The sequence below is a fragment of the Neovison vison genome, chromosome 1, assembly GCF_020171115.1.
Source record: "Neovison vison isolate M4711 chromosome 1, ASM_NN_V1, whole genome shotgun sequence".
NCBI classification, from domain to species: Eukaryota; Metazoa; Chordata; class Mammalia; order Carnivora; family Mustelidae; genus Neogale; species Neogale vison.
Genome location: NC_058091.1, coordinates 147,039,806 through 147,052,542, shown reverse-complemented (window position 1 = coordinate 147,052,542; position 12,737 = coordinate 147,039,806).

The following is a 12,737-nucleotide window of genomic DNA, read 5'->3' as shown; positions in this document are numbered from 1 at the left end:
CCAATGTAATGGGCCTATTTGTGGGGAGGAAAAACAGGGACAAGTCTCTGGCTACCTTCCCACTGATGAGAAGGACAGAGGCAAGAAGGAAATGTAGATAAAATTCAATGTCTTTACCTCTCCTAGCCCACTGACAAATACTTGAGTTAGGCAGAGTGTGACATTCCTCCAGGAAACTCCCAATTGTCTTCAAGTTAATGCTTTGCTGGAGGGAGAAACAGCTCTAGCTTGACAACAGCTGGGCCGCCAGGATCCTGTGAGTCTTCCTTAGCATATGAAAGTCGTTTTGGAAATGCTGAACTCCACCTTGAGGTGCGTGGCTTTTCAGGTAACCTTGAGGAAGCCCCTGAATGGCTCAGGTTGCCCCTTCTTTCTTTTCTTTTTTTTTTTTCCAACTTATTTATTTTTAGAAAAACAGTATTCATTATATTTTCACCACACCCAGTGCTCCATGCAATCCGTGCCCTCTATAATACCCACCACCTCGTACCCCAACCTCCCACCACCCCCCCGCCGCTACTTCAAACCCCTCAGATTGTTTTTCAGAGTCCATAGTCTCTCATGGTTCACCTCCCTATCCAATTAACCCCAACTCCCTTCTCTCTAACACCCCTTGTCCTCCATGCTATTTGTTATGCTCCACAAATAAGTGAAACCATATGATAATTGACTCTCTCTGCTTGACTGATTTCACTCAGCATAATCTCTTCCAGTCCCGTCCATGTTGCTACAAAAGTTGGGTATTCATCCTTTCTGATGGAGGCATAATACTCCATAATACTCCATAATACTCCATATATGGACCACATCTTCCTTATCCATTCGTCCGTTGAAGGGCATCTTGGTTCTTTCCATAGTTTGGCGACCGTGGCCATTGCTGCTATAAACATTGGGGTACAGATGGCCCTTCTTTTCACGACATCTGTATCTTTGGGGTAAATACCCAGGAGTGCAATTGCAGGGTCATAGGGAAGCTCTATTTTTAATTTCTTGAGGAATCTCCACACAGTTCTCCAAAGAGGCTGCACCAACTTGCATTCCCACCAACAGTGTAAGAGGGTTCCCCTTTCTCCACATTCTCTCCAACACATGCTGTTTCCTGTTTTGTTAATTTTGGCCATTCTAACTGGTGTAAGGTGATATCTCAATGTGGTTTTAATTTGAATCTCCCTGAGGGCTAATGATGATGAACATTTTTTCATGTGTCTGATAGCCATTTGTATGTCTTGATTGGAGAAGTGTCTGTTCATATCTTCTGCCCATTTTTTGATATGTTTGCCTGTTTCGTGTGTGTTGAGTTTGAGGAGTTCATTATAGATCCTGGATATCAACCTTTTATCTGTACTGTCATTTGCAAATATCTTCTCCCATTCCGTGGGTTGTCTCTTTGTTTTTTTGACCATTTCCTTTGCTGTGCAGAAGCTTTTGATTTTGATGAAGTCCCAAAAGTTTATTTTCGCTTTTGTTTCCTTTGCCTTTGGAGACGTATCTTGAAAGAAGTTGCTGTGGCTGATATCGAAGAGATTACTGCCTATGTTCTCCTCTAGGATTCTGATGGATTCCTGTCTCACGTTGAGGTCTTTTATCCATTTTGAGTTGATCTTTGTGTACGGTGTAAGAGAATGGTCGAGTTTCATTCTTCTACATATAGCTGTCCAGTTTTCCCAGCACCATTTATTGAAGAGACTGTCTTTTTTCCACTGTATATTTTTTCCTGTTTTGTCGAAGATTAATTGACCATAGAGTTGAGGGTCCCTATCTGGGCTCTCTACTCTGTTCAACTGGTCTATGAGTCTGTTTTTATGCCATACCATGCTGTCTTGGTGACCACAGCTTTGTAATAAAGCTTGAAATCAGGTAACGTGATGCCGCCAGCTTTATTTTTGTTTTTCAACATTTCCTTAGCGATTCAGGGTCTCTTCTGATTCCATACAAATTTTAGGATTATTTGCTCCAGCTCTTTGAAGAATGCCGGTGGAATTTTGATCAGAAAGGCATTAAAAGTATAGATTGCTCTAGGCAGTATAGACATTTTAACAATGTTTATTCTTCCGATCCAAGAGCATGGAATGGTCTTCCATCTATTTGTGTCTTCTTCAATTTCTTTCATGAGTGTTCTGTAGTTCCTCAAGTACAGATCCTTTACCTCTTTGGTTAGGTTTATTCCCAGGTATCTTATGGTTCTTGGTGCTATAGTAAATGGAATCGATTCTCTAATTTCCCTTTCTGTATTTTCATTGTTAGTGTATAAGAAAGCCACTGATTTCTGCACATTGACTTTGTATCCTGCCACATTGCTGAATTGCTGTATGAGTTCTAGTAGTTTGGAGGTGGAGTCTTTTGGGTTTTCCATATAAAGAATCATGTCATCTGCGAAGAGAGAGAGTTTGACTTCTTCATTACCAATTTGGATACCTTCTATTTCTCTCTGTTGTCTGATTGCTGTTGCTAGGACTTCTAATACTATGTTGAACAAGAGTGGTGAAAGTGGGCATCCTTGTCTTGTTCCTGATCTCAATGGGAAGGCTGCAAGCTTTTTCCCATTGAGGATGATATTTGCTGTGGGTCTTTCATAGATAGATTTGATGAGGTTCAGGAATGTTCCCTCTATCCCTATACTTTGAAGCGTTTTAATCAGGGACGGATGCTGGATTTTGTCAAATGCTTTTTCTGCATCAATTGAGAGGACCACGTGGTTCTTCTCTCGTCTCATATTAATTTGTTGTATCACATTGATTGATTTGTGAATGTTGAACCATCCTTGTAGCCCAGGGATGAATCCCACCTGATCATGGAACTCAAACACCTGGAAGCTAAAGACCACCTTGCTTAAGAATGCTTGGATCAACCAGGAGATCAAAGAAGAACTGAAACAATTCATGGAAACCAATGAGAATGAAGACACTTCGGTCCAAAACCTATGAGATACGGGAAAGGCGGTCCTAAGGGGAAAATACATAGCCATCCAAGCCTCCCTCAAAAAAATTGAAAAATCTAGAACACAACAGCTGTCTCTACACCTTAAAGAACTGGAGAATCAACAACAAATCAAACCAATTCCACACATAAGAAGGGAAATCATCAAGATTAGAGCTGAGATCAATGAAGTAGAAACCAGAGATACAGTAGAACGTATCAATGAAACTAGAAGCTGGTTTTTTGAAAGAATCAATAAGATCGATAAACCACTGGCCACACTAATCCAAAAGAAAAGAGAGAAAGCCCAAATTCATAAAATTATGAATGAAAAGGGAGAGATCACAACTAACACCAAGGAAGTAGAAACAATCATCAGAAGTTATTATCAACAGTTACATGCCAATAAGCTTAGCAACCTAGATGAAATGGATGCATTCCTGGAAAAATATAAACTACAAACATTGAACCAGGAAGAAATCGACAACCTGAATAGACTGATATCTAATAACGAGATTGAAGCAGTGATCAAAAACCTCCCAAAAAACAAGAGCCCCGGACCTGAAGGATTCCCTGGGGAATTCTACCAAACCTTCAAAGAAGAAATAACACCTATTCTCCTGAAGCTGTTTCAAAAAATTGAAGTAGAAGGAAAACTTCCAGACTCTTTCTATGAAGCCAGCATTACCCTGATCCCCAAACCAGGCAAAGACCCTACAAAAAGGAGAATTTTAGGCCAATATCACTGATGAATATGGATGCTAAGATTCTCAACAAGATCCTAGCCAACAGGATCCAACAGCACATTAAAAAGATTATCCACCATGATCAGGTTGCCCCTTCTACATAAAGGGGGACTTGGGCTAATGACTCTGCCCAGGGGTATAGTGAAAAAAGTATTTGCCAAGTTAAGCACATCATGGCACATTGCTAGGATCATGGCCAAGGTACCTAAGATGGCGGCCATGTTGGGCACAGCAGCCTGGATGAGGGGGTGGGACACCACCTTGTTCAATTCTTAGTACTCCCCCATTTGGCTCTTTTACTGGCTGCACTGGGCTCTTCTTACTGTGGGCAGGGAGTACAATAGAGCTACTCAACACTGTTCTCAGGTAGTGTCTCCTAGTCCCTCAGGCCCCCCACCCCAGGCAATTTATATTGTTGAACAGTTAACATTATTCATGAGGGTGCCCGGCTTAGGGGTTCCTAGTCAGCATTTCCCCTCCACACTGGTTCCTAACCGAGAGGGAGAGTTCAAAGATAGAGGTTTTATGTTTGACCTCGTACGTTATCAATCCCCTATATGTTCTCTGGTATTGGAGAGTTAAAACCTGGTATTCTCATGGTGAGGGGAGCCTCCAATTTTCTGTGTCCAAAGGACCCTCCTGAGCACAACTGTCTGCCCTTCAGTGGCACTGAGAAGCCAGGAAACTTTTGAGGGTTTCCAAGGATTAGAGTACATTCAGCTCCAGTATCCACCAAAGCCGTCTCCCTTTGTTTATTTCTGGGGACCGAGTGAATAATGAGTTCAACCTGGGAACTCTGATCACCCCCTATGGGCCCCCTCTGAAGATGAGTTTGACCTGCGTCCTAAACCCAGGGCACGGGAACCATTCACCCTGAGGAGGACTGTGTCCATAAGGCCTCTGTTGGACCAGGCAGGGCACTACGGGTGGCGGGGACAGACAGAACAGGGCTGAACTAGTACTCAGGTTTTAAGGGTTCCAGAAGGCTGACCAATACAGTAGTAGGTTGCAAGACCATCTTTTCAGGTGAGGTCTGGCAGTCATGAGGACAAACTGTTAAGGGAAAAACTGTAATCTAAGTGTTGTGGAAAAATCTGAAGTGACCGAGGAAACTCAAGCGGCCCACGGAAATCAGGGAGAACTTAGCTTTATTATCGCTGGCGGCCTCGGCGGGATCCTTTCCCAAAGGTTGAGCACCCGACAGGGTTAGGGGTGAGTTTTTATGTTTATGGGTGAGGGGGGATGGTAATGGGACGTTTTTGAGGTCTCTCAAGGCCGAATGGCCCCTTCCTGTGGCAGTATAATTCATGAGGAGCGTGCTAAATCACCCTGGGGACGGTTTCTTTTTCTTTTCTTAAACAGGACAGCCCTCTGGTCTTTTCCTCCGCCTTAGCAGGGCAGGAAGGGGCTGGAGCCCGGGGTTGGTTGGGGAGAGAGAGTCTCTATCTGCCTCATAAGCTGGCCGACCAGACCAGCAAGGGAATTCTAGCCCGTCTGGAATCTTCTGGGTTCTTCTTTCTACCCCATTTCCCGCGTGCACCAAAAGTACCAAGTGTGCAGAAGTAGAAGGGTGTAAATCCCCCTCCCTGCTTGTGCTCAGGGCCCAGACCTTAGGAGAACCGTCTCCTCTGAGCCCACAAGTGTTAAATAAACCTCTGATCCTCCAGCATCTCCGAGGGCCCCTTGGTTCTTCCGTCAGGATCCAGTCCAGGTTTTGTAACAAAACTACAGTTACTTCCTGGGTATTTTTCTTTACCTTTATAGCTAATTGGAGGAGCCTATTGGCTTCTCAAGTTCCTTCTTGGTCTTCAGTCTTTCCCACAGTCCGTACTGATGTGAGAAACAAAGGCAGAAGAAAAAATATTCTATTTCCTTACTACCTACAGCCCACTGCCGAGTCCTAGAAACAGGCAGAGTGACCTTCCTCTAGGGACTCAACTGCCTCAGTGTCAATACTTTGCTAAGAGCGAAAGACAATCCTAGCCCACCTCCAACCCTACCCCAGCACCCCCACCCCAGGATCCCATAAGCCTACTTTAACAGATAAAAATTCCTTTAGAGGGGTGGCTCAGTCACTTAAGCATCTGCCTTTGGCTCCGGTCATGGTCCCAGAGTCCTGGGATCGAGCCCCACATGGGGTTCCCTGCTGAACAGGGAGTCTCCTTCTCCCTCTGCCCCTTCCCTTCCCCATTCCCTCTTTCAAATAAATAAATAAATAAATTTTTTTTAAAAAAAATTCCTTAGAAATTTCCTTTATCTCTACCTCTCATGTTAGCATTCATCCCCAAGCGTATGGCCCACCGAAATCCATCTGAAAGGTCTCATGACTCAGGTTTTATTAACAGTAATGAGTGACATTTCCCAACAGGGGCTAGCCCCCTGGAGGTCCTGGAAACCTTGCTTCCAAAATTCTTTAGTGACTCACACTATCCTTAATCCCCTCTCAACTTGAAAGTATATAATGGGTCACTCCTTGTGACCCTGGTACAGCTCTTTTGCCCACTGGGTCCTATCCTTGTGCTTTAATAAAATCACCTTTTTGCGCCAAAGATGTCCCAAGAATTCTTTCTTAGCCATCAGCTTCAAACCCTAATGTCTTCTCTATATCACATACCTGTTCCCAGGATCTGCCCATGTCCCCCAGATTAACAATGGATTGCCCAGCCTCATACCTGTCTTGTCCCACAACTGGGCTCCGCGCAGATATCTACTGATATCTGTACCAGGTGCCAGGGGCAGAATGGAGAATCTTGGTTTTCATTCTTTGCAGTGAGTGTGGCCACATCACACCCTTCAAAGATGGGGGCCTAGATGGTCTGTGGCATTACCACCTCCCTGAGAATTTGCTGCCCTTCTTCTATAGAGTTCCAGTTTCCGCATGCCCAGCATTGAGCCAAACCTCCCTGTACGCTAGAATAATTCAATCTGTTTGGGAGTGAGTACTTTGACCCCCTGAGCCCCTTGTAGGCGCTGCCAGAGGGCAAGGTGACCTTGCTCACCATCTCTGCCTCCAGCCTGCTCAGAGAAATGTTATGGCCCCCATATTCCATAGCCACAGCAACCGTGTTTGCCGGGCCTTCTGCTGGAATTTGGCAGCTATGTCAGTAAGCTCAGTGGGAAAAGAGGCGGGGGAGGGGGCACCTGGCTGGCTTAGTCCATAGAGCTTGCGATTCTTGATCTCAGTCTTGAACCGAAATCAAGTTGGATACGGAGTGTACGGAGTGTTCGGCATAGAGACTACTTTAAAAAAAAAAAAAACAAAAAAAAAACCCTCATTGCAAGGATATTTTCTCATCATGGCTGATGTGGAAATACTGGGGTTCAGAGCAGATGGCCAAGAAAGAATTCTTGAGATTTTTGGTACAAAAAGGTATTTTTTTATTGTAGCATGGGGACAGGACCCCTGGGTAGAAAGAAGGGGCCTGGGAGCCTCAGGGTGACTGATTTGTATCTTTGGAGTTGGGAGAGGTAAAGAAAGAGGGACATTTCCCAAAGAACATTCATGTGCGAGAAAGAAGACTCCCAGGGTCCTGGAGGGCTTGCAATTGTCAAGCTAAGGTGGTTTTCACCTCTAGCCCCACGGGCATTAACATGAAGACAGTTGGGAGTTTCCTGGAGGAATGTTCTACTGTGCCCCCTTCAAGAATTTGTCGTTGGACTGCTATAAGGACATTGAATTTTGTCTATATTTCCTTCTGCCTTTGTTCTCCACGGGAATGATTGTTTCCTGAACTGGAGGCTCTTGCTGTGCTTTTCTTTCCCTTTGTGTTGGGGTTCAAGGGCAGGCCATCAATCACCACACCTCCTCCTCTTTGCTCTCCTTCCCAGGGGTTCCACCTTTTACCATCCCAACCAGGCTCTTCACAAGTGATCTGACCCTTATCTGCAGCAGCTTCTAACCTTCTCATTTTGTACAAGGGCATGTCAAGGCCTCTGATACTATCCTGCTCTCCCACCGTGCCTGCCAGGCCCCGAAGCTAGAAGAGTAGGGGACCCCTGCACAGCCTTCTCTAACCTCAGCTCTCCCAACTTTCTGAGTTGAGCTACAGTCTGTTGTTGGGTGTTGGTGGCCTTCAAACTGCCCACAGAATAGGCCAGCCCACTGTGGCAGCCCTGCTTTCCCTTCTTGGCCACCATATGCTGTGCACACTTCCTCCACCAAACGCACTGGGCCAGCTGGCGTTTTTAGGGCATCCCTGTACTCATGCAGCAGTCCCCAGGCATCTGACCTATGGGCCATCCCTCTCCACAGGGCCAACCTGGGATTCCCCCTCTGATGCCTCTTTCCTAAGACCCATTTCTTTGGTCTCCTGGTTGGCTCGCCAATTGTTGGCTTACAACTCTGGGAGTTCCCTGAGTGAGAATCAAAATCGGCCCTTGTGCTCAGAGGGTAAGGAGACACAGAAGGCAGAGGTCAGCCACTCCAGGTCGGTAGGTGGCAGCTTTAATAAGCAGAGAAACTTGCGTACAAGGTTGTCTCGGGCGCCAGCAAGAGGAATAGATCTCCACACACGCCCACCAGAATCTTAAGAATTTCTGTAGAGGCCATGCCTGGGTTCAGTCTTGTATATGGTTCAGATGGTCTCAACACGGTACTCTCTCAAGGCTATCTCTGCCCTCGAAGGGACTCCTACTATGGGAACAGTGGGTGGGATATACATTCTAAGGACAGGGTAGTGGGTAGGGTGCTGCCAATTGCCCGGGTCCAGTTTAAGGGTCAACCTGCAGTCATTTCCTCTCAGTCACCTCCTCCAACAGTGTCTGTCAATGGCTCCCCCTGACTTTCAGGGCAAAGTACAGATTGTTCAGCTCAGCTGTGAAATGTAGCCCCTGCCTACACCACTGGGCTCTTTTCTTACAACACTCTCCCATGTTGTGGCTTGATTCATATACTTCAGTTCCTTGGATCCGTTTTGCTTTAATTCACTTTTGTCTTTCTAATTATATTTCCTCCCTGGAATATTCTTCCTTCCTCTCCTCATTTAATTAGATTTTACAAATCTTTCAAGATTATTCTCATGCATTACATCATTTGTGAGGCTTTCCTTGACCATTCTCCATCATAGGGTCGGTAGATGTTCCTCTTCAGTGACCTTGTTGAACCCTGAATGAATATCAATTATAGCATTTAATATGCTCCAGTAGAAGTTGTTAATTTTTATGTCTCTCTTTTACTGAACTATAGATTTTTTTTTATGATGTCTTAATTTTTTACCAGTGCCTGAAACATAAAAGACCAATTAATGGCTGCTTGAGTGCATTTATAAATAGATTTTTGTTCTGCGTTCCAGCTGCTTACAATTTAGTTTTTTTTTTTATTTTTTTTAATCTTTTAAAGATGTATACATCCATGTGAGAGAGAGAATGTGTGTGGATGAGTGGGGGAGCGGCAAAGGGAGAGAGAATCCTCAAGCAGACTCCCTGCTGAGCACAGAGCCCGACCTGGGGCTCAATCCCAGGACCCTGAGATCATGACCTGAGCCAAAAGCTACAGTCAGATGCTCAACAGAATGAGCCCCACAGGTGACCACTACTAGTATTTTAATGACAAAAATAATAGCAACATAGAAAATTGAGGGGGAAAAGGCATCCATGACTTCAACATTTTGACAAACTTATTTTTATTTTTGTATGTTTTCTATTAGCCTTCATTAATACAGAATAGCTTCTATTTCAATATTGTGATTTTTAAAAAATTATCAGATTTTTCCTAATTCTTATTTTCACTAGGTACATAATGGTCCATCAAAAGATGTACTGAGGGGCGCCTGGCTGGCTCAGTCGGTTAAGCATCTGCCAGCTCAGGTCTTGAACCCAGGGTCCTGGGATTGAGCTCCACATCGGGCTCCCTGCTCAGTGGGGAGTCTGCTTCTTTCCCTCCCTTTGCCTCTCCCCTGATTTGTGTGCATTCTAGTTCTCTCAAATAAATAAATGAAATCTTTTAAAAAAAGAAAAAGACATTTATTGAGCATTTACTATGCATCACACACTCAATGTTTTATGTACTTGGTATCTTTTACTTTCCCAAATAATACTGTAGGTGGGTACTATTATTATACTCATTGCACAGAAAAAGAGATTCAGTCTTTAAGATCACAGAGCTAGCCTTGGAGCCAGTATTTCAACCCAGACATTCTGACTCAAAAGCCCACCTTAACCACTATTATACTGGGATGGATAATTTACCATAATTTACTTAACATACCATTCTTCCATTGTTGGTTACTTAGGCCGCTTCCAACATTTTACTATTACAGTCAGCGCTATAATGAACATCCACATGCTTTTTCCTCCTCCTGAAGCATTTGCTTAAACCATTCCTAGATATAGGATGAGTGGGTCAAAGAGTATGCAAGATTATTATGGCTTTTTCTGTGTATCATTCAATTATTTCTCCAGATGGCTGTGTGAAAAAGCCACCAGAAAAGCACAAGAGTATACCTGTTTTACTTTACACTCACAGAATTTGGTGTTGCGTAAAGAAAGATTTGCTTCGTTGGTAAGGTGAAGCCCTACCAAGTTATTTTATTTTGCATTTCTTTTCATCAGAGTGAGACTGGACATTTCCATTCCTTCCTGTATACAGAAAGATACAGACAGAAGCATTGATGGGTGTATGTTTGTCTTGTCAGTTTGTCCCATCTTGTGAAATGTCACTTTGGGTCCTTGCAAAAATTAAACAAGAAATTCAGATTCGTTGTTTTCTAACCTTCTAAAACTTAAGTTATGATAGACCCTTCCCAGAATATTTGTAAAATCTTAATAAAACAACTTTATGGGGTGCCTGGGTGGCTCAGTGGGTTAAAGCCTCTGCCTTCAGCTCAGGTTATGATCCTAGGGTTCTGGGATTGAACCCTGCATCGGGCTCTCTGCTCAGCGGGAAGCCTGTTTCTCTTCCTCTCTCTCTCTTCCTCTCTCTCTCTCTGCCTGTCTCTCTGCCTACTTGTGATCTCTGTCAAATAAATAAATAAAATCTTTTTAAAAAAATGACTTTACAAGGTCATCGATAAGAGCCAGTTGGATTTCTGAAACGACCCTTGAGGGAGAACGTATTCCTCATTAGTGTGAGCTGTGGTCACACATGAGTTCTTTTAAAGCCAAATATAATCTTAGCTGACACCAGAGGGAGCCCAGCAGACATTCCAGGGGAAAATAGATCCAATTTTTAACATGTCTCTGAAATGGCACTGTTGAAAGCGTACAGTAAAATTTGAATACTGCAGTTAATATTTCTGGCGAGAAAAATAGAAATCAGCGCTGAAAATACTCAGACCCCAACCTTTCTGTGAACTGGGAACGGTATGGAATAAGAATGGTGATTACATGAACAATTGTAGGACACCCACAGATGGTTGTTCAGTCTTTTTCCAACGGCTATTTCTGGCTCCGTGATGGTGGGAAACAGACCCACCAGCTACGTCCAACTTGAACCAGTTCCCTAACCTCTCTGTTCCTCCTTGTACACTAACATCTACCTCTGAGGGGCCCAAAATCCTAGATCACATCAAGAAACCATCCAATCAGTTAGTGCTTTTCTTCATCTAGTGCTGTGGTTCTCAACCAGGGGTGACTCTGCCCCCCCACAGAACACTTAGTAATGTCTGGGGGTGTTTGTGGCCCGTGGAAATGAGAAAAAGCCCTTGAGTCCAGTGTGGGTTTGAGTCCTGGGTCTGCCTTCTTCTGCCTGGGCGATGGGGAAGGTCTCGACATCTCCACCCTCTGTACACTGACAGCGTGGAAGGAAGAACCCCCCCATGAACTTCTGTGTATTTTACAAGGTGTCAGTTGTGCTCCCCTCTCCTTTGCTGGTCAGGCTATGCCTGTGTCCTGCCACCTAGCTCAGAATTGATCAGTTACTGGGTCAGTTTCAAGGGACCAGCTGGAGACAGGTAGATTCACACTGTTGGTCAGCGGATATGCGAAACTCTGTGGTCAGCACTTTATGCCCGTTGTTTAAGATGCAAACGTGGAAAAGCATCCGAAAGGAGGCTTTGTGCCCAGGAGCCCACATCCTGCCTCCTCTCCTACCTGGGCTCCGTCTTCAGGAACTCAACTCAGGAACTCAACTCTCCACATACTTCTCAGTTTCGCGACAGGCTACTTTGGGGCCCACATTTGTCTACACAGAGAACAGATGCCCACACCATGTATCTGAAATAGAGGCATAAAATGTGTAGTTATGCGTCTCACTTTAGATAAGAAAGTTACTGGAAACTTTGAGTGACCCAGTGAGGAAGCCCCACTGTGGCTAACTTTATGCGTGGGCTTCCATGCAGTTTCTGAAAGAAACCACGCACAATGGAAAATCAGGTGTCATGGTTGGGGTCAAGGAAGCTTCTTGGGAGCTCCTTGTATGTAGGTTGGGGCACGTTGGCGCTCCTGTGTGCAGGTGGGGAGTACAGATGGAGCCCTTAGGGAAAGCGGGCTCTTGAATCTGGCCTGTTATTCCTACAGCAGGCCAGTCAGCGAAGGTTGCTACTCAGAGAGGAAATGTAGAAGCTTCTCAGGTAATCATGTGTCTTTAAAAGAGATTTGGTGTAAAATTACATAAATATAAAATATAAATTACATAAACTGAGTGGTTTAGACTACATGAATTTACCATCTCACAGTTGTATAGATTCAGAAGTCTGACCTGGGTCTCACACCGCTATAGTCAAGGTTTGGGGGAGGTTTGCCCTCTTATAAATAATCTGATAGTAAACACCTTTTTTACAGACATCTGTCATGCTTTCTAGGGATCTAGGATAGATTCCTAGAAGTGAGAATTTTTCTTCCCCCCCGAGAAGTTAGTTTTCTTTCTTTTCATGAAATACCTCTTCTTATGGAACTAAGGTTGGGACATTTGATCCTTGTCAGGAGGATTGACTTGCCACAATGGCTGCAGACTAATAATCTGAAATGGAATGGAGGCAGGAGACCAACCATATGTCCATGACAGTGGATGAGATCACCAGGAAAGCCAGTGGGCAAAGCATGGACCCTACTAACACCAAACTTTAAGGGGCAAGTGAAGAATATTGAGAGCTAAGAGGAGAACCAAGAATCAAAAGCATAGAGTTTCAGGAATAGGTA